The sequence below is a fragment of the Cyrtonyx montezumae genome, unplaced genomic scaffold, assembly GCF_038088225.1.
Source record: "Cyrtonyx montezumae isolate F1298 unplaced genomic scaffold, pur_monq_1.0 scaffold_33, whole genome shotgun sequence".
Lineage (NCBI taxonomy): Eukaryota > Metazoa > Chordata > Aves > Galliformes > Odontophoridae > Cyrtonyx > Cyrtonyx montezumae.
In genome coordinates this window covers 190,791-212,354 of record NW_027072038.1, presented here as the reverse complement: position 1 = coordinate 212,354, position 21,564 = coordinate 190,791, and the positions used below count along the sequence as shown (strand labels likewise).

The window sequence follows — 21,564 nt, the reverse complement described above, 5'->3', positions numbered from 1 at the left end:
GATGTGAGATATACACATATATACGTTTACACATGCGTGAATTCTTGTGTATATTTTGGGTGGTGAACTGCATGTATTGTTATTAGGGGAGTGATCTATAAATACACTTTGTAGTCTATCTGCATACATTTTGCAGTCCATAAATCAGATTTTCAGTGATGTGCAGTACAGCTGAATATTTGAGATAAATGCAACTTGGAAGCAATGATTTCTAAATCAAAACGAAGCATTTAAAATCCACTGGCAGCTTTTATAAATCAGCGACCCAAGATGGAAAACCCCAAGTTCTAGGATGTGTATATCTTTAATTTTGCTTTGTAAATCACAACAGTAGGAAGCAAGAGAGGGGGAGAGAAATTGTTTCTTAAATGTTTACTTGTAGGGGAGCCCTGTGCAGGGAAGCACAAGGAGAACAGCTGCATTGTTCCTTCAGCTGAGCTTAACAGGAGAAAGCTTTGCAGCAAAGCTGTGATAACTAAGTGTGCTTGGCTTGTTTTATTTTTACTTTTCCTATTTGGATTCCACCTTGCAAACAAGGTATGGCAGCAGCTCAACAAATCAGATCAGTGCTCCTATGTTCAAAGCAGGAAGCGCTCAAGATGTTAACAACACTTGAAATGTACACCCTTAAGACCAAAAATGATGAGGATTGTGGAGCTTCTCTCCCATCCTAATGCCAAATGGTCTGACTGGTGTCATGGGTTGATTTTTCTGAGGCAAATCACTGGTTCCACCACCATAAGTGGCAGCTGGATTTGGTACTCCTCAAATATATCCCAGCATCTTAAAGCAATATTCCATATTAATGTTCAGTACTTCAACAGATGCAGATGACTCCACAGTGCACAAACCAAAGGTAAATTGGTGTCACAGTTAATGCAGCGAATCGATGCCATGATCAGCACTGAAAAATCTGGGCCAAAACTCTCCTTGTGTAACAATATTTAGTCTTCAAATACAGAAACTGAAGCTTCAGTTGAATCATAGCAAGAATCTGTTATAAAGTTGTTACTCCTTATTTCTGAAGAGCATTCTAAGTAGATGTATACTGAGATTGGCAGCTGTCTTCTGTGCATATGCCGGGAAAAATTCAAAAGGTTTGGTGGTTCATTTCACATATTCAAGTTTGTCCTTGGCTTATCTAAAGTGTGAGAATTTTTGAGGTGTGTAAAACTGAGCTGTAAATTTAACAGCAGACAGATTTTGTCAGAAGATGCTGCAGTTTCCACCTCTTCCCTCATTTGCAACTAATTGGCACAAAGTGATGACCAGAGATGAAAAGAAGCTTTCTGCAAATACGAAGATAACAAAGAGTCCATTTCAGTTTTGCAGTGACATCAGGGCCTTGGAATGGATTCGTTTAGCTTCAACTCAACACTGAGCATAGCTTGTCATGCTAGGGGAGCTAATAACTCCTTATTGACCTAAATTCTATTAATTTAACATGAGCCAGCGTCCAGCTGATTTGGGGCAGGGGCTTATGTTTTGAAATATGTTGGCCTTATTATCTTTGAATAACAGAGATGGGACATGACCGGCCTTTTATTCTGTGTTAGCCTCTCATTCTGTGTGAAATCTTTATTTTACCACATCTTTTTCCATAGAGAAGAGAAGGTGGGTTTTCTCAGTTCAGGTGTTCCCTTCAGGATGCTAGCAGGTTTCCAGAACATTAGCAGTGCTGTGAAAGCAAACAGAATCGTTACAGTTGGAAAAGACCTCTAAGATCCCCAAGTCCAACCCTCATCCATCTCCACCATGCCCACTGTGCCACATCTCCACATTCCCCAAACACCTCCAGGGGCAGTGACTCCACCACCTCTCTGGGCAGCAGTGGGGTATGTACTTAGATGTGGCAATCCTTGAAAGCTCTGCTGCTGTTGGCCAGGAGTGAACAGTGGGATAAGCTTTTCTCCTTGGGTTTCTTATACTACTGTCCTGACCCACTGTGCTAATATGGGGCTGGATGGACCCCGTGGTTTGACCTGACCCAGCCACTTTAATGGCTCACCGAAATGCTAAACTTCAAGTTGCTGAGGCTACCCTTAAGGAGAGTAGTAATATTGCCACTTCAACATTATCTATCCTCATTTTGAGCCCTGCGATGCATGCTATCCAGATGGTGCCTTTCACACCTCCTCTTCACCAGCTTGGGTGTATCTTAGCACATTCTCCCTTGCCGTCCTCCTTGGCTTTGACAAGACTCAAACCCTGTTTTCTTCATGTTTAGGTCTTGCCACTGCAGATGGGTGAGATGTCTAGTGAAAGACCAAAAGACGGTAATTAGTGCTATTTAAAATTAATGACCACAGTGATTACGCAGAGCGAAGGAGGCAGCAGGAGAGGAGAAAATACCTGCCTCCTAAATAATCAGGTTGACTTTTAACCATCTCTAATTAAAATATTTTGTACAAAATGTTGTCCAGAGGCAGATAAAGTTCAGGATGGAAAATGAGGGGATTTATTTATTGCCTGAGTCTGGGAATTGGTGCTTCCGTGTGCATTAGTGGCTGTTGAAAGATACTGAAAAACTGGGATATTTCTTGGTGGATACAGACCCCGACATTACCATTAACAGTGAACTTCTGATTGTGAAATGGTAACAGTTGTGTTTCCTGGCTTGTTTCCTGCTAGCTATCTCTGTTACTATGCTTAGGACTGTGGCATCCTGAGGCCCTGTGAATAAGCACTGAGTGCTGGAGGTAAGAGTGATGATGGAAAACTCCTTGTAGTATCTCTTGCCCTACTGAGAACGTAAGGGCTGAAAATACTGTGCAATTCCTTCCAAGTCATGAGAGGGTATCTGTGCAAGGTGAGGAAATTGAACTTATGTTTCTCCAGCAATTTGTTTCGCCCAACTTTCCCACAAAGCCCGCCATGGTTCCAGGTAAATTGAAATGAGACACCAATTGAGAGGGAAGAACTGGGAACCTCAGCCAATTCGTGCTCCTGGAGAGGAGTAGACGCGACAAATGTTGATCTCTGCCCAAGCTTATGTAAGGAGCTGAGCTGCTGTCTGGCTGTGAGCAGCACGGAATGGTGTATTTTGTAATACATATGCTAGAGGAGGAGGTGTTTATAGGGTTTGTGCAGCTAGCCAGTGTTTGTGAGGCCAGAGGAATGTCCTGCAGACAGCTACAAAGCAGAGGAGATGGAACTGACAGCAGACAGAGCTGGAGGTTTTAAATTCCCCCTGACTGCATTCACATTGCTACCAGCTGACACTGACTTGAGGGAAACAAAACAAAAGCAGCTCCAGAAGGTAGGGAACCTGTGTTTACTGGGTCCCCATGGCTCTGCAGGTGTTGCTGAGCACAGGCTCGGAGCACCGTTGTCTGTGCTCCTGCAGCTTGAGCAAGCTGCTCCCGTGCTGCAGATGCTCAGATAAATCTGCAAGGTGCTGCCTCCCTCTGTGCAGCCTTCAGCCCTATCGAGCTCCCGCAGGTGCAGATGTGGCTGGTTGCTATTAAAATCTAGCAGGAGCATTCAACCCCAAGAGCAACACATTGTTGTGCAGGCTGAAAAACATCCAGCAGCATTATCAGTCCCGAATATTCAGAAATCTGGAATCAGGTGTGCCGAAATGGAGGAGTGCTTGGGGGGTGAGTTGTTTTTGTCCTGGTTTCTGCGACTTCAAGGTACATTAAAATCACGTTTTCAGCCTTTTCTCCGTTGACTTCATGGCTAACATCTTTCTAAAAAGAAGAAAGGGAGGCAAGTCCTCGGGAATGCTTTCTTAGGCACCAAAGCATGGCTGTGTTGAATTGGCAAGGCAGCTACTGAGTTTGAGGAGATCTCAGAAGGCAATCAAGAACAGCCCTTTGCCCCCAGATACTTCAGCACATCTGAGCGTCTGCAAGCGGGGCCAAAATTGTGCAGCAGCTCAGAAAGAGCTTCTCAGGGGTCCTTTTCTGATCTGTTTGCTTTAAAGGCCAGCTTGTCCTTTTCTAAAACTGCAAGATTGAAGTTTTGTCTCTCCAACGAGGAAATGCTGTATTAGGAAGAAAGATTTTGCAAAGGTGATTAATCAAAGTGAGGGTCATGCCACTTTTCAGCAGGTGGGAGGGAGAGCCCAACATGCATTTCTGGCCTGGTGCAAGGCATCAGCAAGCACAGCAGTTGTGTGCCTGAAGCAGCCCTAATCTGCAGCACTTTGTGCAGAAGGGTGTGCAAAAGGGAACCAGCAACAAGTGGTGATGTGTGTGTTACAGTGCTGCTGTTCCTCAGCATCAGAGACCTTGATTAGGAAGAAATCAGCAAGCTGGGTATCATCAGAAGTGAAGAAAAGGAGGCTGAGCAGACCTTGTAGTACTTTGAAACTTACCTGTACTTCCAATTGCACTGAATGAGGTGCAGAAGAATCTGTGCTTTAGCCAGTTTGGAAAGGATCGTAGAATCATTAGGGTCAGAAAAGACCTCTGAGGTCACTAAGTCCAACCATTGACCCAACCTCACTATGTCTCTCAGTGTCACATCTCCACAGTTCTCAAGCACCTCCAGGAATGAACACTTCTCTGGGCAGCCCTTGCCAATCCATGACCACTCTTCCTGACAATACAAGTTTCCTGACAGCTGGAATTTTGTGACTTCTTATTAAGTTGATCCAGAGCAAGAAGCTGTGAAGCCTCCATCCTTAAGGGTATTCAGAACTCAACTGGACAAGGTTGTGAGCAACCTTCTGTAGCTGAAGGCATTGGACTAGATGATCTCCCTTTGGTCCTTTGAAGCCCAGCAGATTTACACATGCATGTGAAACCATGGAGCTGGATGCACTATTTATTCAGAGTTCAGTGTTATTAGATAATTAAAAATGGATCTGAACACTTCCATGCATTATGTCTGTAGAAAAGGGTGGATGTGGCACTGAGGAATATGGTTAATGGGCATGGTGGTGATGGGTTGACAGTTGGACTGGATGAACTTGGAGGTCTTTTCCAACCTCAATGATTCCATGATTCTATGTTTAGCAGAGTCAATTTTGGAGTCACCTTGCCCTGCTCAATATTAGAATTGAACAGAAATTGCAGAGTAATAAAATAATTTTTATCAGCTCTAATTTCTGTAATAGATTTTTGGTGCTATTTTCGAGTTTGGTTTGGGTTTAGTATGAAACAGAGGTTGACTTTGAATTGTAAGTAATGCTTGTCTTGTCTGGGTTTTGTTTTTTTCTTATACAGACTACAAAGAAGGAACGAAGAAAGAAATGCATCTGGGCTTATATCCAATTGGATTACTGTCAACTTCATCCAGCTGAGAAGGGAAAAGACAGATGTATTGATGGTCCCCGAAATGAGATGGAACAAAAGACAACAGACCTGAGCAGAGAAGAAAAGGTGCTCTTTAAACGGTTGTGTTTTGATGGTGTATTATTCTGGTCCTTCAGAGCTTCCTGCATACCCCTGTATGACAAGTAATCCCCTCTTTTTTTTTTCTTTCTACCTCAAGGACCGTTAGGATTATTTTTTTGTAACAAAATTCAACTGTGCTCCTTTTCTCTCAGCTGCCCTTCATCACAAGCCACATGACACATTTTTAGGCCTTTGTAACCTGCAAAAGCCTATTGCTCCCCTATTTTTGTGATCTGGAAGATGCAAAGCCCTGGAACCAAGGATTTTTTGGTTGTGCTGAAGAAAAGGCCTCTCAGGTATTTCCATTTGTCACATTTTCTGTATGTACCTAATTTTTGGATTTTTTGACTGCCGTTGCACAACCTGTGGTCATATCTGAGAGTGAAAACATAATTTTCCTTCCCTGCAGTGTGTTCTGTGAGTCACTAATGACCCAAAAAGTTTGTCTTTTAACTGGCTTAGTTGCTGAGATACAAATGGAGATAGGTCCAGCTGACTGTGGTGCCCGAGGGACTTCAGCCCCAGCCTGCCTATGTGATGCTAGATTAAATCCTATCAAGGCAGACTATCACAAGTCTTTTGCTGACTAATTATCATATAATTATCTTGGCAGTTGGTAGGATACCTTTCTTAGAATCTCTGTTCTTCCTCATTCTGCTATAAAGACCTTCCAGAATAGTATGTTTTCTCAGAATGAGATACAATCTTGCTTATCCCATCCATTTTTTATTTCTCTGTTTGTTCATGGAACAACAACCTATCCCCCCCATCCCAACCATATCCCTCATAACACACTCACTCTGGCCACATGGATGTATGATGAATTTTAACAGTAATTTGGTGTCCCTTTGATTTGAGCAAGCACTAACATACTTTAGTCAATAAGGGTCTTCGCAGAAATTTCGTGGCTATGGCTTTAACTGTTGTCTGGCTATTCATTTTTGCCTTGCTTTTTACCTAATTTTGTGTAATGGAGGACATGATACCTTCTTTTCTGATTAAGGCTGAACATTTTATTTATGGAAGTATGTCAATTGAAAGGTGCAGAAGTGTAAAGTATTATTATTATTTCTCTAAATCATGTTGTCCATAACTCAGAGAGCAAATGTAGTTTATGAAACGTTTGCTATGCAGCTTTCATTTTTCATCCTTATTTATTAATACCTTTTCAGAGCACTTTAGATAAGTATTTGGAAATCTAGTTATAGGAAAGTCATATTTTGCACGTTTCACTTTAACTGGGAAGAACATTGTTTTCTGATTTTAATCATAAAAATGGAATGCTCCTAATAGAGCGGAGAAACCCAATTTCCTCAAGAAGCATTTGCAGGCTGATCTGGTTCAGATACTCCTGCAATCATAAGAGAGTAATATCTTGGGCATGAGAAAATGTTCTGCACTATACCTGAAACAAATATAGCTGTACCGCGCAATTATGTGTTGAGCATCGCTGACTTTCAGCTTGATGTCTGAGATATCTGCACTGTCCATTGTCAATTATTAACCTTCACAGCCACAGTGCTTTTTAATTCTGAGTGTAGCGTATGGATCAGATGAAGCACAGTGAAAGAAGGCAGCAGGAAAATATACCCTCTGACAGAGCGTTCCCCAAGACGAAAGTCGTCGAATCGTTAAGGTTAGAAAGACCTCTGAGATCTCCAAGTCTAACACCAAGCCATCCCACCATGCCCACTGACCATGTCTCTCAGTGCCACATCTTCATGATTCTGGAGCAGTTCCAGGGGCACTGATCCCACCACCTTCATGGGCATCCTGTTCCGATGCTTGGGGACAGATGCCAGCTGAGGGGCTGCGTGGGGGAAGCCAGGAGGAAAGCAGTTATTGCCAAGCTGGAGGAGATCCGTCAGTGCATCGCAGGGAGTGTGATATGGGACTGTGAGAGTTGGAGCTCAGTGTTAAACATAGGCAACAGCACCGTGACGAAGTCCCACCACTCCAGTCCTTTGCTGGGGCCACTGATAGATATAGAATGAACGCTACTGGGTAGGGTGCAGTCATCAGTCTGGATGTGCAATATGGGAGTACCACTGAGACCAGGATTTCTTCTCCATCACTTTGGAACTATCAGCTAGCGGGGCTCTTAATACAAAACACCGTTTTCTCACTTTCCCTAAGATTGAATCCTTTTATTCTTCTTGGGCTTCTCAGCTCTCACAGCTTCACGCTGTGATATTTACACCAGACCCTCAGCTGGCACAGACCTGCAGAAGTCAGTGCAGCTACACTGATATCGAGCAGTAGACATTTGAGGTTTTGTGAATGGAAACGATGCTGCTTGACAAGGATAAGGCATGAAAGCGTCAGCTTCTGGTGTTTTCCTCATGATTTTATACTGACATTCAACAATCCCATTCATTATGTTTCTTTGACCTCTTCTCTAGCCACTGTATTTATCTCTGCAATAAAGTTTAAATTAATTGTTTTACTGGGTATTGCTGTGTGAATGATGGACAGAGACAGGGTGTAGACAGAATAGAAGAGCCTGAGTTTATGGATTACAAGCAATGGATTTTTTTTCTTTTCTCTTCCCCCACCCCTTCTTCACAAATCTCGACAAACATCGCGTGATTTTTCAATATACATGCAAACAAATTGCAGTGAGTGATTTCATGGGTAGCACTACCAGAGTTCATCTGGCATGGCAGCACATTCTGAGAGCAAGGGGATCAAACACAAAGTGACATGGGCAACATGCACCCATAACTACAAAGGATTTGGCAGCTTATATGAAGGCTGCAAGTTGCATTATGGGCTCAGAAGCAAATAGACAGCACTTCAGGCAATGCTTTCAGAAATGTGTAAGCAACTTCAGGAGGGACCTTTGACTTTTAGTTGGAGACAGGGAAAGATTTCCACCTGCAGTTTTTTTGTAGTGAGGGATACAAGGTTGGAGGCACTGTGATATGTGGAATGGGCTGCCCACGGAGGTGGGGAAGTCACTGGCCCTGGAGGCAATCAAGAAGTGTTAAGATGTTGTACTGAGAGACAGGGCTTAGTGCAAAATACTGGTGATAGGTGAGTGGTTGGACTGGATGATTTTGGAGGTCTTTTCCAACCTTGGTGATTTCATGACTGTGTGAGCTCTGGAATTCATCTCGTCTGAGCTTTTCTGTTTTGGTGACTGTGAAGCGTGTGCTTTATCTGGATAACCATCTATTTTCTCCAGAAGTCTTTCCACTAACGTTCTTTCCTACTGCCAAGAGTCATTCTGTTTTTCTCTTTCTTTTCTCATCTCAGGGGAAAGTCCAGCTCCTCCACATGCATTCTGAGTACTTTGGTACTGGGTTTCCATACTGGTCAGTTTGCTGGGTTTGTTTGCCTTGGCATTTTATTGGTGAACCATGATATCAAGCACAGAAAGCCCACTCCCAAATTCCAAAGCTTTGAAACCATTCTGTAATTTAGCAGTGTTGTGATTTACTGCTTTCTGAAGTCTCACCCCTGGATCATGGGCAGGGCCCTTCTGGCCCCAGTTTGGGTCCCTTTTATCCCATTTTTAGGTTCCACTGTTGGGCCTGTCCCGAATGTTTTCGTACTTGGATCATAATTTAAGATGAGAGCTGGCTACTGCTTCTGGTTTGCTTGTATGCTGCCTACCACGAGGGTTTCTTATTGATCAGTCTTAACGCATTCTTCCAACAAAATTATTTCCAATTATGATGATTAGATCTGTATGTGCCAGAGTATCTTTCATGAAAAATTGGATTATTTCAATCTCTGATAAAGATCTCTGAGATTAAAATAAACCAATGATTTCTCACTGCGGGGTATTAGTATGAGCATGTTTCCATCTGTACTGGCATACATCTTTTGTAGCATTCACAGAAATTGCATTCATTCTCTCTCCCCTGCAAGTGAAAGTGCTAATGAAGCAAGCATATACTCAAATACAGGATGGTATCTTGCTGAAGTACTGTACTAAGAAGATGAAATTTGGCTAAAAGTAGCACACAACATAGTCATTTTGTATGTGTTTAGCACAGTAAATATTTGTCCTCTGCTTTCAAAGGCACTAAGGCACAAAGAAAAAGAAGATACACATCACCAATATGTATTGGAACATGACTTTGGTGTTTGTTTTGATTCCATCACACATTGTTCCCTCTAGACCTATGTCTTTATTTGCAAATTATCCATTTTCTGTGACTTTAACTATTGAATCCCATATTGAAACTCCTACTTGCTGGTGTTTTTCCCTTAATCCTCCCCAGTGCATACTCTGCAGTTTGCGTTTGCATCACATGGGAGTTACAGCCATGTGCTTTCTCACTTTTCTGCGTGTAGCAACATGAAAAACAGTAGTTCATTTCTTAAATGTTTGGAGGTTACTGAGTATAGTTAAAGAAAAGAAGCATAACCACCTTGGTGTGAAGCAAAGCCTCAAATCTGTCAGTGTCCTCTTTCTTTCTAGAAAACTCAGGTTGCAGCCTGAATAATCTGGAGTAACTTCAGCACTGTAAATATTAGGAGGTCAGTTTACAACAGATAATATTTCTTCACTCTGAGGGCAGTAAACTCCTGGCACCAAAGCAACCGAGGTATGGCTTCATTTGGATGTTCTGAGCCTGGAGGATGTTCTGTAAGCTTTTCTGTCTGCAATATATCACAGTATAAACAATTTGGTGGAGCCCTACAAATGCGTCCATTTCTTGTGTTCGTTGGCTTTTTGTTTTGGTTTGGTTTTTTTAATGCACACATGAATATGTTATGGAAAAGTTGTTGTAGAAGCAAATAATTACTTGAATTAAATGGTGTTGTTTTATATGGGAAGGGGGCAATCTGACTGTAGGGTGAAGATAATGAGCCCGTATCTCACTTAAACAGCCATTTAATGTACGGGTTACAATACCAGTTATCCTCTGTGAAGTCATTAAAATGATGACTTTTCAGCACCTGACTATAAGAAGTTTCATTTCAGCTTGTAGCACCAGACATTAATTGCCTGATTGTAGAAGGCCAAGTGCACAGCACATAGGAAAAGATGAGATCCAGAAAAATGATAGGGGAGAGTGGTGCTGGGACGCTGTTGGAAGTGACAGTCCCAGGGAGAGAAGAGCAGTGGGACGGTCAACCCATTAGTCTGAAGCAGTATGGTGATTCTCATGTGTCCAGCTCTGGGTAATGCCTGTTTCCTAGCTGAATGCCAGCACTAGTGCATACTAGATGGGCAATGTCAATCTGACATAATCATGAAGTTCTTTATGATCCCTCTGATACCGCTTCATACACAAGTTGAACTGGGTTTTGGTTTTGTCTTTGCCAGCGTTCAAAGAATAATAAAACGGGACAAGTTCTAGATGTTGTATGGGAGGAATTATTTACTATACCGTGGTGACATGCATTAAATGTTAACAGACGATATCTTGCAAGATTTACTGCAGGAATCTCGCTGCTTCTCCTTTTTGAGCTGTTGAGTAAAAATGAGAGTTATTGCCAGATATGATGAACAGCAACACTATCTCTTGATAAGTTTGGCCATAACTCAACATTTACTGCAGGTCACCACTGCAATGATAATGCAAAGGAAATTAATCTCTGGCCCTGGCTAAATGAATGCAAGCATGAGGAGACTAGCACAGAAGTGCCCAGTGCTCACACAAGGAGTAGCCATTAATAAATGCATTAAAGAAGAGATACTGTGGTCGATAAATGCTGTGAATATCATCTTTAGCTCAAGTATGAGCAAAAGGTACAGAACTTAACTCTCAACTAAGAACCCAATAAACTAATTCCCTGATTCCCCAGCATGATTCTCATTCTTGTGACTCTGGTTTGATGGGTTGACTGTTGGATTGATGATCTTAGTGGTCTTTTCCAACGTTTAGTGATTCTACGATTCTAATTCAAAGTAATGGATAGCATTATAGAGAGAATGGAATAGATACCCATAAGTGAGACTCTCTAGCATAGCCCAGCGAGGTAAAACTTCCCTCATTCCATGTTTCATCACCAGGCCCGAGTCCTCTGCTCTTTATTCAGGCCCAAGGACAGCAGCCCTAATGTGTGTTCCTCTCCTCTGTGTGGTTTCTCTTTATTCTTCTGTTCCTGAATGAGCAGGAAAAAATCAGTTTCGTCTTTTTCTTTTTTCGTCTTTTTCTTTCTCCAAAGTTTGCAGGCATCTCACTGCTTGGAACTTGTTTTGAAATGATTGTGTATAATAAGGTTCACAAACATGCCTGTCTTCTGCAGACCAACAAACCATGATGCTGTGATTGGCATATAATCAGTTATCAACTATGCAGTTTTTATCAGTTAAGTGTGTGTGAGATGGTTCCTTAGGTGGAAATGTACTTGTTCAGCTGAGACAGATTTTATGGACCATGAAAAATCTGCCTAAGTTAGATTTTTCAGGTGAGAGGGAGGGAGAGAAAACAGCAAGGAACCATCAGCAATGCTTTTCATATTCTTTGCATATAGCACTAAATACCAGCTGTGAAATATCAAAATGAGAACCTGACCATATAATGAACTGTTGTTGTGGAGAATGATTATTTTTTCTGCCCTTTATTTGGAGCTCAGAAGAAGTTTAAATATATTACAGCTGACTAAGTTCAGGAGTACAAGCAAATCTTTTTATTTCTTTTGGCCTCATTGATTCATCTATTGAATGCAAAAAATGGAGCCAGGAGTTGGACTTGATGATCCTTATCGGTTCCTTCTAACTTGGGATACTAATGATTCTGTGATTACTCCTTATTTGGGGAGCGTTAAGGATTAAGAGTGCATCTTATTTCACAGATTACTCAGCTTAGAAACTCAGTAGTAGACTCCTGATTCTGCTGAGAATGGACAGATTTATTGGAAGAGAATTCTGACTTGTTATTTGGAAGCGCAGCTTTTTTCCTTTCATTTTTTCTTCCTCCTTTTTTTCTTTTTTTCTTTTTCTTTTCTTTCTTTTCCTTCTTTCTTTTTTCATTTTCTTTTGGAAGACAGAGGATACATTTAATGCATTTTGGAGAACCAGCATAGTACTTTTTCCCCCCCTACTAAATATCATAAATAGAAATAGTTAAGATTAAAAAAAAAGTCTCAGATATCCAAGAAACGATCAGCTTTTCACTGTTCCCAATATTCTCTCAGAAACATATATTATTTAAAGTCTTTGATATATTTAGCAAAGAGCAACTATGCCCCATATGATGTTCTTTTTCCTTTACATCAAGAAGCACAAATATAACTGTAGCTGCTTATAGGCGATCAAATATAGTAATAATTAGTGATTAAATGCTAATTTACATCTACAGACATTCATTATGTAAGTCTGTTCCTGAAACTGGAGAAAGCAGTGTGGGAGGGAGTACAGCTGATCAAAATCTGCGTAGCCTGATTGATTTCACAGGAGTTAAAACGAATTCACACTAACTGAAAATGTGGCCCATCAGAAGGGTAAGGGCCCTCCGTGGCACTTGGGGACATGATCAATAGGCATGGTGGTGATGGGTTGATGGCTGGACTTGGTGATCTTAGTGTTCTTTTCCAACTTTAGTGCTGGTCAGAATCATGGCATCATTGAGAATCACATAGCTGCTGCTGGGAGATGCTCACAGTATCTCCAAGCACTGAAGCCAGGTTTTTAACCATACTGGAATCAAGATATATTTGGAAACTTTTCTGATTCACCCCAGAATAAATTAAAATCTGGATAGTTGTGATTGTAGCATAATGCCACTGAACTCCATGATCCTAATGGCTTTCCTACACCAGCCCTTGGGCATCCAGGTGTCAGCTGGTCAACCCATGCGTAAAATACGAATTATGGTCGGCTCATTCACTGGAGGTAACTAGCAGTCCATTTGTTAAACTTCCATGTGAATGGGTCCACAGAAATCCTCCTGTTCCCGGAGGAGCCCATTTTTGTTGTTTGACCTGAGCCCCATGCCAGCACAGTGTTTTTCAGTAAATTCACTGTCCCGGAGTAGTGGAGTTTGAGCTGTACCCTTGGCTCTGTCACACAGCTCATGGCCATGTTTCCCATACAATCTCATCCCTTTTTGAACCCTAAACCATTCAGTATCTCATTTATTTTAGTTCTCTATCATAGAGACTACTTCTGAATTTGTTCACAATCCCACCTGAGATTTCTCATTCCAGTAACACACTGACAGCAGAAGCAGCCCTAAGGTTCTACATCCTTGAAATGAAGTTACAAAACCCCTAACATCTTGCTGCATGGCCCATGGAAAGCAGCAGCACAGTGGGTGACCAAAACCATTATTGTAATGCAGTCTCTTTGCACTCAAACAATTGGGGCGAGAAGTGTTGCAGAATGAGAACTGTGTCAACGTGTGCAACCAAGAGAAGGGAGCAAGTGGGGTCAGCACCAAAGCAAGTCCAGTGGGGCTGATGGTGTAGCATTACAGCCCACACGGAAAGGGCAAGCCAAGGTCAGCGTGGTTTGTCTGCACTTTAAAGAAATTGCCAGCAAGTAAAAGACTCCGAGATGGAAAGCTGGATTTCAGGCATGTTAGCAAAGAAAGACACTCATGTTCTCTTTAATGGACTTCTCTAGGCTACCCATCTTGTAAAGATCACCTGTGAAACATCTCCTTTAGCTTATTACTTTATTTTCTGCCAATGGTACTCATTTTTCCTGGCACCGAGTCTTTCCTGAGAGTTATTATCTGAATTACTGTATATTGCAGCTATAAACCAGTTGCTTGTCTGGATGCTCTCACGGTAAAAGGGACCTATCCTGCAAGTGCGACCTCGGTCTTGCTGCTTCATCACAGCAGAGTTCACACAGCTGCACACTGCTGGTGCCTCCAGAGCAATTAGCTGAGAGCAGAGATGGCTGAGCACAAAACGAGAGAAAATAGGATTCAGGATGATTTTGGGGACTGCTAATGCAGGCAGCTGCCCTCTCTGAGAGATGCGTGCATTGGTGAGCTCCTGGTGAAACATCAATGGAGCCCAAGCTCAGCAAAAAGAGGCCAGGTATTCCAGCAGAACTAAAGAAGTTCTTAGATATTGCATACAAAGGTACCTCTGGCCCCTAGTTGTAAAAATTCTTTAGTCTATCTCCTTTTTATATTTTCTTGTATTCCTCTGTTAGAAAGCAAGGGTGTTCAGGCACTAGCCTGAACCTGAGAAATTGTTTCAAGCTTTCACAAATCATTAAGATTGGAAAAGACATCTAAGATCCCCAAATCCAACTCCAACCCATCCCACCATGCCCACTGACAACGTCCCCCAGTGCCAGATCTCCACGGTTCTTGAACTCATCCAGGCACAGTGACCCCACCATTTCCTTGGGCAGCCTGTGCCAATGCTCTTTCAGAGAAGAAATTGTTCCTAATATCCAACCTGAACTTCCCCTGTTTCACTAGCCGACTTTTAATTGGACGCTAGGTAAGTCATTGAGTTTTTCTTGCAAGCCCTAAATGAGGGTTGAAATTGTTCCACTTCTTCATGAGGGATCTGGGACCTGTGTTGTGTTGACCAGAAGACTTAAATTCCAGTTTGTTCACTGGGAGCAACCCAGGACAAGTATAGCCGATGCCAGTTTGTTGTAGAGATGACCTTCCCGTTCTCCCCTCAGTTTGAAGGTGTATAATGAACACTCATGAAATCAAGAGGCAGTCTTGCATTTTAAATGTGGGGAACTGTTAATATGCTTGAAACAAAATGGGTGGCCTTAAGTAACAGATACGTGAAGGAAGCCTCGGAAATGCTTTACAGCATCGTATGAATACTTGAAGAGCTCTTCAGAACACAGTTGGTGTGACAGGGCTTTCTGGAGATCTTTTCTTCAGTGATATTTGTCATGAATCTAGGAATAATGCATGATACACTTGAAGAACAAAGGGAGTTATCTACAGAGTTTCAAAGGAGAGATTTTTACAATTACAGGTCCTCGTAGGGCAGCCTATAGGCAGATTATAGTGTCAGAGTGAATGGCTGATTGAATTGTCTCTCACAGGTTTCTTGTTCACGAAACTGTTGAAAATAAAAGAATTATGTATAAATCTATGCTGATTCTCCAAAAAGAACTGAGTTAGGTCTCCTCTTTCCTTTTCAGCACGCTCATTCCAGGTTACAAAACTGCTTGCTTTTACTGTCTCTTCTTGGAATGAAAATTTCAGCAGCCCTGGGCAAGGAGACATAGCATGGTATAAATATTGCAGAGGGATCCTTTGAGCTCTTGTTGTGATGCCCTGATGAAACAAGACTTGAGAATTAGTCCAGGAGACGCTTATACATGTCTATTTTATTTATTTTTTAATTATGTCTTAAACAACATGGGTTCAAGCATTCTTTGGTTGGCATTACAAGCAATGTTACACCAGAAGCAGAAACATAAACAGGAACTAATAACACATTTGTACCATTTTACAAGGAAATGGAAGGATTTGTGGTTAAATTTTCTAACAACTTGTGTCTGTATTTATAGGTGGCTTCTGCCCAGCTGCAGTTAGGTAGCAATAGTTCTTACAAGGCTGAGAACCTGTAGACCAATGATACCACCATCTGCAGCCATGAATAGTAAATGTCTCCCGGTTGGATACCTGGTTCATTCTGCCACTGGTTCTAGTTACAGCATTCGTCTGTACTGAGCTGTTCAGGCAACCGCAGTTGCAGCAGGGAAAGCAAGAGCAGTACAGAAAGCTTGCACCCAGAAACACAGCTCTGGAGCCTCAGCTTTCAGGACTTGGCAGAGGCACCATGGACTGCAGTCATCGTCCTTTGAAGCCCTGTTAAAATCAGTGCAGCGAATACCAACCAACGCTATCAAACATTTGGCTGGACGAAGCAAACCTGTTTGCTTTGCATGGAGCCAGCACACAGGCTGTGTCTGGAAAGCACTTGCACCATTTTCTGTAGCGTTGGAGGGGAAAATGGCATAAAGGCATGAAAGGGGAATCTGAGGAAAAATAATCTGAGGGTCTTATGGGAAGTATACTTGGGAGACTTTTATTTTGCTAAGAAAAAACATTGAACAGCATTTTCTTGCAGGTCATTTTTTGAATTGTGTTTTTTTATTCCATGTTCAGAGATAAGCCCAGCTGATGCTCTGTTTCCTTTGACTAGCAATCACCCTAGCTATTATCACTTTGAATTTTCCCATTTGGCACCAACACAAACCATGCAATTCTCCAAATAACCTCTCTGCTCCCTTTCCCTTTCTGTTCTGTTTGTATCTATGTTTTCTTAAAGATTTTCCCTTCTTCATGCTAATAGCTGTGCAGAGTCCTCTGGAGGTCAGCCTTCCCAGCTGTGCTCCAAAAGAGCAATGGCTCTTCTTATAGTGCATAAGAATGACCTCAAGGAAAAGCTGTTCATTCAGGAACAAGAAGTGGTGTGTTAGGATCACTGTTGCCCTGCAGCATGCCCAAAGAAGGGCAGCAAAGCCATGAAGAGTTTGGAGCACAAGTCTTACAGAGAATGGCTGAGAGATCGAAGATGGTTCAGAAGAGGCTCACCTGAGACCTTAGTGCTCTCTACAATGCCCTGAGTGGTGGTGGTGGGGAGGTTGGGTCAGCCTCTGCTCCCAGTATCAGTGATAGGATGAGAGGTGATGGTTGCACCAGTTGTTTGAGCTGGATATTAGGAACAATTCCTTCTCAGAAAGAGTGGTTGAGTGTTGTCATGGGCCAGGGAGATGGCGGAGTCACTGTCCCAGAAATTCTCAAGAAGCATGGGGATGTGGCACTGAGAGGCATGGTCAGTGAGCATGGTGGGATGGGTTGGGTTGGACTTGGTGATCTTAGTGCTCTTTTCCAGCCTTAATGATTCTGTAACTCTATGATCTCGTCTCTTCTGTATTGTTCTCCTCAGAGCACAGCCTCATCTTTCTAACATCCCATCCCCTGTCTGCATCAAGTTAACAATGTGAAACAAAGCAAACCAAGGCGCTTGGTAGCCCCAGGATGGCTGTTTATTAACATTGTACTGTGTGTGCAATCCACGCATCGCATACACACTGTACGTAATTAAAAGTCTTAGAGCAGTGGCATTCCATGATTAATGCCTTAGGTAGGCACTTCAGTTCCTAATACTAATAGGAAGTGACTTGCTTTAAAGCGTGAGTGGTACTTGGGCACCTCAGGAGTAATAAAGGTTGCTCTAGGCATATTGCATGATTCCTTGACTCATTAATTATAGCTGCCCAAAGTGGAAAGTTTATAATTAAACATATAGTTTACTCTTCTACTTTTGAGATGCAGTAAATTAAGGTAATTAGATTTCTTTTTGATGAAGCATATGGAGCCATTTACAAAGCACACAGGTGTGTGGAACAAGGAGGTTATTGTGCAAGGAATTCAGTCTTGGGCTCATCTGAGATCTGGTGTGCAATGATGTCATGTTTATAATCAAACCCATTCATCTGAATTATCCCTATAGGCATTTTTTACTCATAAAGGAGATATATATATATCAGTGAATAAGCTCCTTTGCTTATTTGGCTAGAACTACAGCAATTCTTCCCATTTATTTACCTATAAACTGAGCAGCAAGAGGATTTTCAACTGAAAACATTAGAACAATCAGCTAAAGAATTCACATGTTCCAGTGCAGGCTTGTATTGGTAAAATGAACAAGGATTATTAGGAGTGTATGTTAAGGATGTTGTGTGTTACCTGTTCATAGCAACTGCCATGATTCTATGAGCCTACCTTGATATTTGAATGTGTGTGGTAGGAATGTAACACAAGGAAACTGAAGCATCCAGAGGCTTAGGCACACTGAGTTAATACAGAAAATTTTAGTAAGGAATCAATCCTGAGTCCTAGGGCAGTGCCCTTAAGTTTCAGCCACTCTTTTGACCTTCTTAGGTGATCATACAAACCAGGAGCACAGACACTAACTGGAAAACCTGGGAACTGCAACCTTCTTTTCCTTGCAGGGTGTCTGATTGCTTTTATGGTGGAATCTGCAACACGCAAAATATCTTTGTTGAAATCTTGACTTAGTTGGGATTCTTCTGTGTTATTACTGGGGTCTTTTTTAATAAATGCTATAAAATGAACGAACACTGTGTTATCTCTTGTCTCCAACAGAACAGAATCACAGAATCATTAAGGTTGGAAAAGACCTCTAAGATCCCCAAGTCCAACCATCTCATTCCACAATGCCCACTGACAACGTCCCCCAGTGCCACATTTCCATGGTTCTTGAGCCCTTCCAGGGACAGTGACCCCACCATCTCCTTGGGCAGATTCTTCTTCTTTCAGAGGAGAAATTGACCATAATATCCAACTTGAACCTCCCCTGGTGCAACTCAAGGTTGTTACCTCTCATCAGGGAAATGAGGCTGACCTTGCTACAAACTCAAGGCCTCCTTTCCTCCTTTCCTTTCCTTAATGTGTCTTTAACTCAGCACTGACTTACAAAGAGAAGTGTGTATTTCTCTGCTTTTATACACTTGTCAGAGTACAAGAAAGTTCCCTGTGTGTAGAATTTTTTGGCTAAGCTTTATGATAACTGTTCTGAGCCGTAGAAGGAAAGCCTGAGGAGCTGTTTGCCCAAGGACATGCAGATAGACAGCAAAAGAAGTAAGCAATGGGGACCTTGGTAGCTCCCATCTCCTGGTGGATCTGGTCTTCTTCTCCATTACCAAGAGCTTTTATTTGTGTTTTGTCTGGAACTCCAGCTGGAGCTCCAGTGCTTGTGATCTGGGTGCAATCAAGTCAACAGAAGTCAGACTCATTAATCCTGGCCTGCAGGAAGACTTAGTGGCTGGAAATGGTACAAAATGTCTCCTAATGACTCAAGCAGGGATAATATGGAAATAAAAAAGTCTGAATACTCAGACTTCATGAACGTGTGTGGTGGTTTTTTTGCTTCCCCCCATTTTTTTTGCTCCCTGTTGTGGACAGATACGCTGTGTGTATTGATTCCTGAGAGCACTAATGGCATTTGCTTCTTTGCAGAATTAAACTTGACACATACATAATAACGACTTCGTCAGACTCTGCTTTTAATGAGCTTTTCCAGGCTGTATTTCCAACTCACTGAGGGGCCTTTTCTGTGGCTGATTTTCATATAAGTAACGTTAAAGCACATTGCCCAGGATTATTGAAATGGTGCGTTAGTGTCTACACAATTGTTAAAGTCCACAAGTTACTGAAGACACACCAAATGTAGGCAGGGAAACTTGTCCTGCATTGCTGCCCATGCATATGGCTGCAGTGCATCTCTATGCATGGTGTGCTCATGCTGGTGGCCATACCCTGCCACTGAAAGGGGGACAGTGCTGTTGTGCCAGCAAAGCCCCGGTGGTAAAGGCACAGGCATGAGCTGCAGTGCTCCTCAGAAGCTTTGTTCTGTACCTGTCCTCGTGGAGTGGAAATCAGAAGCCCTGTCTTTATCTGATGGTCTCTAAAAGGGATCTAAAACTTCAATCTATTTTCAAGTGAAGCAGGAGTGTCACTTTGGCTTTGTGCATGATCCTTATCTCAATTTCCTCATTGAGCAGCAAAATGGTTCCTTCTATTTTCTTTTATTTTCTTGAGACAGAGGAGAGCAGCTCTGTTGCAGATGACCTGTCTCAGGCACTGAAGATGGACAGAAGGGCCCTGTGTTGTGCTGCCCAACACTGATGCTGTTTTCCTTCCCTGTCTGGGTGCATAGTGTGCATTGTCCCCATCTGGTCCCTCTTATGTGCTCCCCATGCCTGCAAGTATTTCTCTTATATTGAGTTACACCCCTTAACAGCATTCTTTGTCTGGGAGTTGTGAATTTTGAACTAGTCTCCCTAGGCCAGGTTATTTGACTGGAAATATTCAGGAAGAGATGCTCAAATAGGAACTGGTTAGGGACCCACTGAATCTGCAAAGGGAGCCCCATTCATTTCAGGAAGATTTTGTGTTGCAAATTGCTTCTCTGTGAGTTTCTGTTTTATTTCTTGATGTGAATCAAGATGCTGTCTTCAGTCCATGAAGTCCTGTGCTCTGATAGCCCTGTAGCTGCATTTGCATCCCTCTGCTCTGTCCATCTCTGATGTGCCTCAGAATGATGCCTGTTGGAATCGGTTTTCAATTCAAGAGGCACAATTAGCTTAGCTATCTCATTCCGTGTTGAAAGGTGGCAAGCAGGAAATGTGAAGATTTTTGTAGTGCATTAACACAGTGGTGACAAATACTTTACGAACTCATTCACTATTTAAATGTGTCACACATCAAAGGAGAAGTGAAAGGAGTAGCAAAACCATTCCAAACCTGTGCCTCTGGGAAGGAACCAATTGGTTTTCAACTCATGTGCAGGAAGAGAGAAGAGAAATCCCTTGGAAGTGCCCAGTGCCCCGAGCAGCGACGTGCAGCCCTTTGCTGCCTGCAGCCAGAGGTCCCAGTTTGCCCTGCAACCTGCAGCATGCCTTTCAGCACTCTGAGGCTGTCAGATGGACTCTGTGATCGTGCTTCATCCTGGTGAGGCAGAGATTATTAAATGTGGGGGTTTTTTTCAGCCTGGCTTTTAAGAGAAGCATTGTACAGCTATCTGCTATGTCAAGCTGTCACACGGACTGTGGCTTTTGAAGGTGTCTGCACAAGAGCTGCTATCCACCCTGCAAAAATGGAGGGGTATGGGGTTTTCATGGCCATGTGCTTTCTGGACAACAATGGTCAGTGGGCAATTATTGCATGGAGCTGTCACTTTCCATTCTTCTCTTTCCTTTTTTCTCTAATGCGAGGAAGTTGTGCTGATCAAGAGGGCACACTGCGGAGGTCTACACGTCAGTGGCACAGCATATCACAAATAAAAGGTACCCAATAAGTCGGGGCTGCCTGTAAGATTGGCTGCAGTTGACTATTTGCACTGGTAGAACCACAGAGTCGTTGAGGTTGGAAGAGATCTCCACGATAATCAAGTCCAACTGTCCACCTACCACCAATATTGGCCACTAAACCATGTTCCTAAGTACCACATTTATCCTTTCCTTAGGCACCTCCAGGGACAGAGAGACTCCACCCCCACCCTGGGCAGACTGTTCACTACCTCACCACACTTTCTGTGAAGAAATTCTTCCTAACATCCAACCTGAGCTTCCTATCGGGTGCAAATGTGCCAAGCAGCTGCTTTAAAGGATGTCTGAAAGTGAAACTGAAGGAGAACAGGATGAAGAATTTCCCAACGATGAAGGGAAGGTCATCACATGAAAAGCTAAATGTCACATTTGTTGCTCAACTTAGTACCATTACATCTGAAAAAATGTAGCTCTTCAGCTCTGCCACTGAAATAAGCTGAAGTCAAACAGAAGTCC

At 42.5% G+C, this 21,564-nt stretch overlaps 1 long non-coding RNA gene across 2 annotated transcripts in view; it reads left to right on the top strand.

Annotated features, from left to right (window-relative positions):
- LOC136054040 (uncharacterized) overlaps positions 1–18,469 on the top strand; it is a 60,779-nt gene extending 42,310 nt beyond the window's left edge. The window contains exons 3-5 of one of the 2 annotated variants that reach the window (XR_010622706.1): positions 5,175–5,330; positions 5,443–5,641; positions 18,365–18,469. This is a non-coding gene — a long non-coding RNA (uncharacterized LOC136054040). Of the gene's footprint in view, positions 1–5,174; positions 5,642–18,364 lie in introns of both variants that reach the window. The other variant, XR_010622705.1, reaches the window with a different exon arrangement.
- The last annotated feature ends 3,095 nt before the right edge of the window (positions 18,470–21,564 follow it).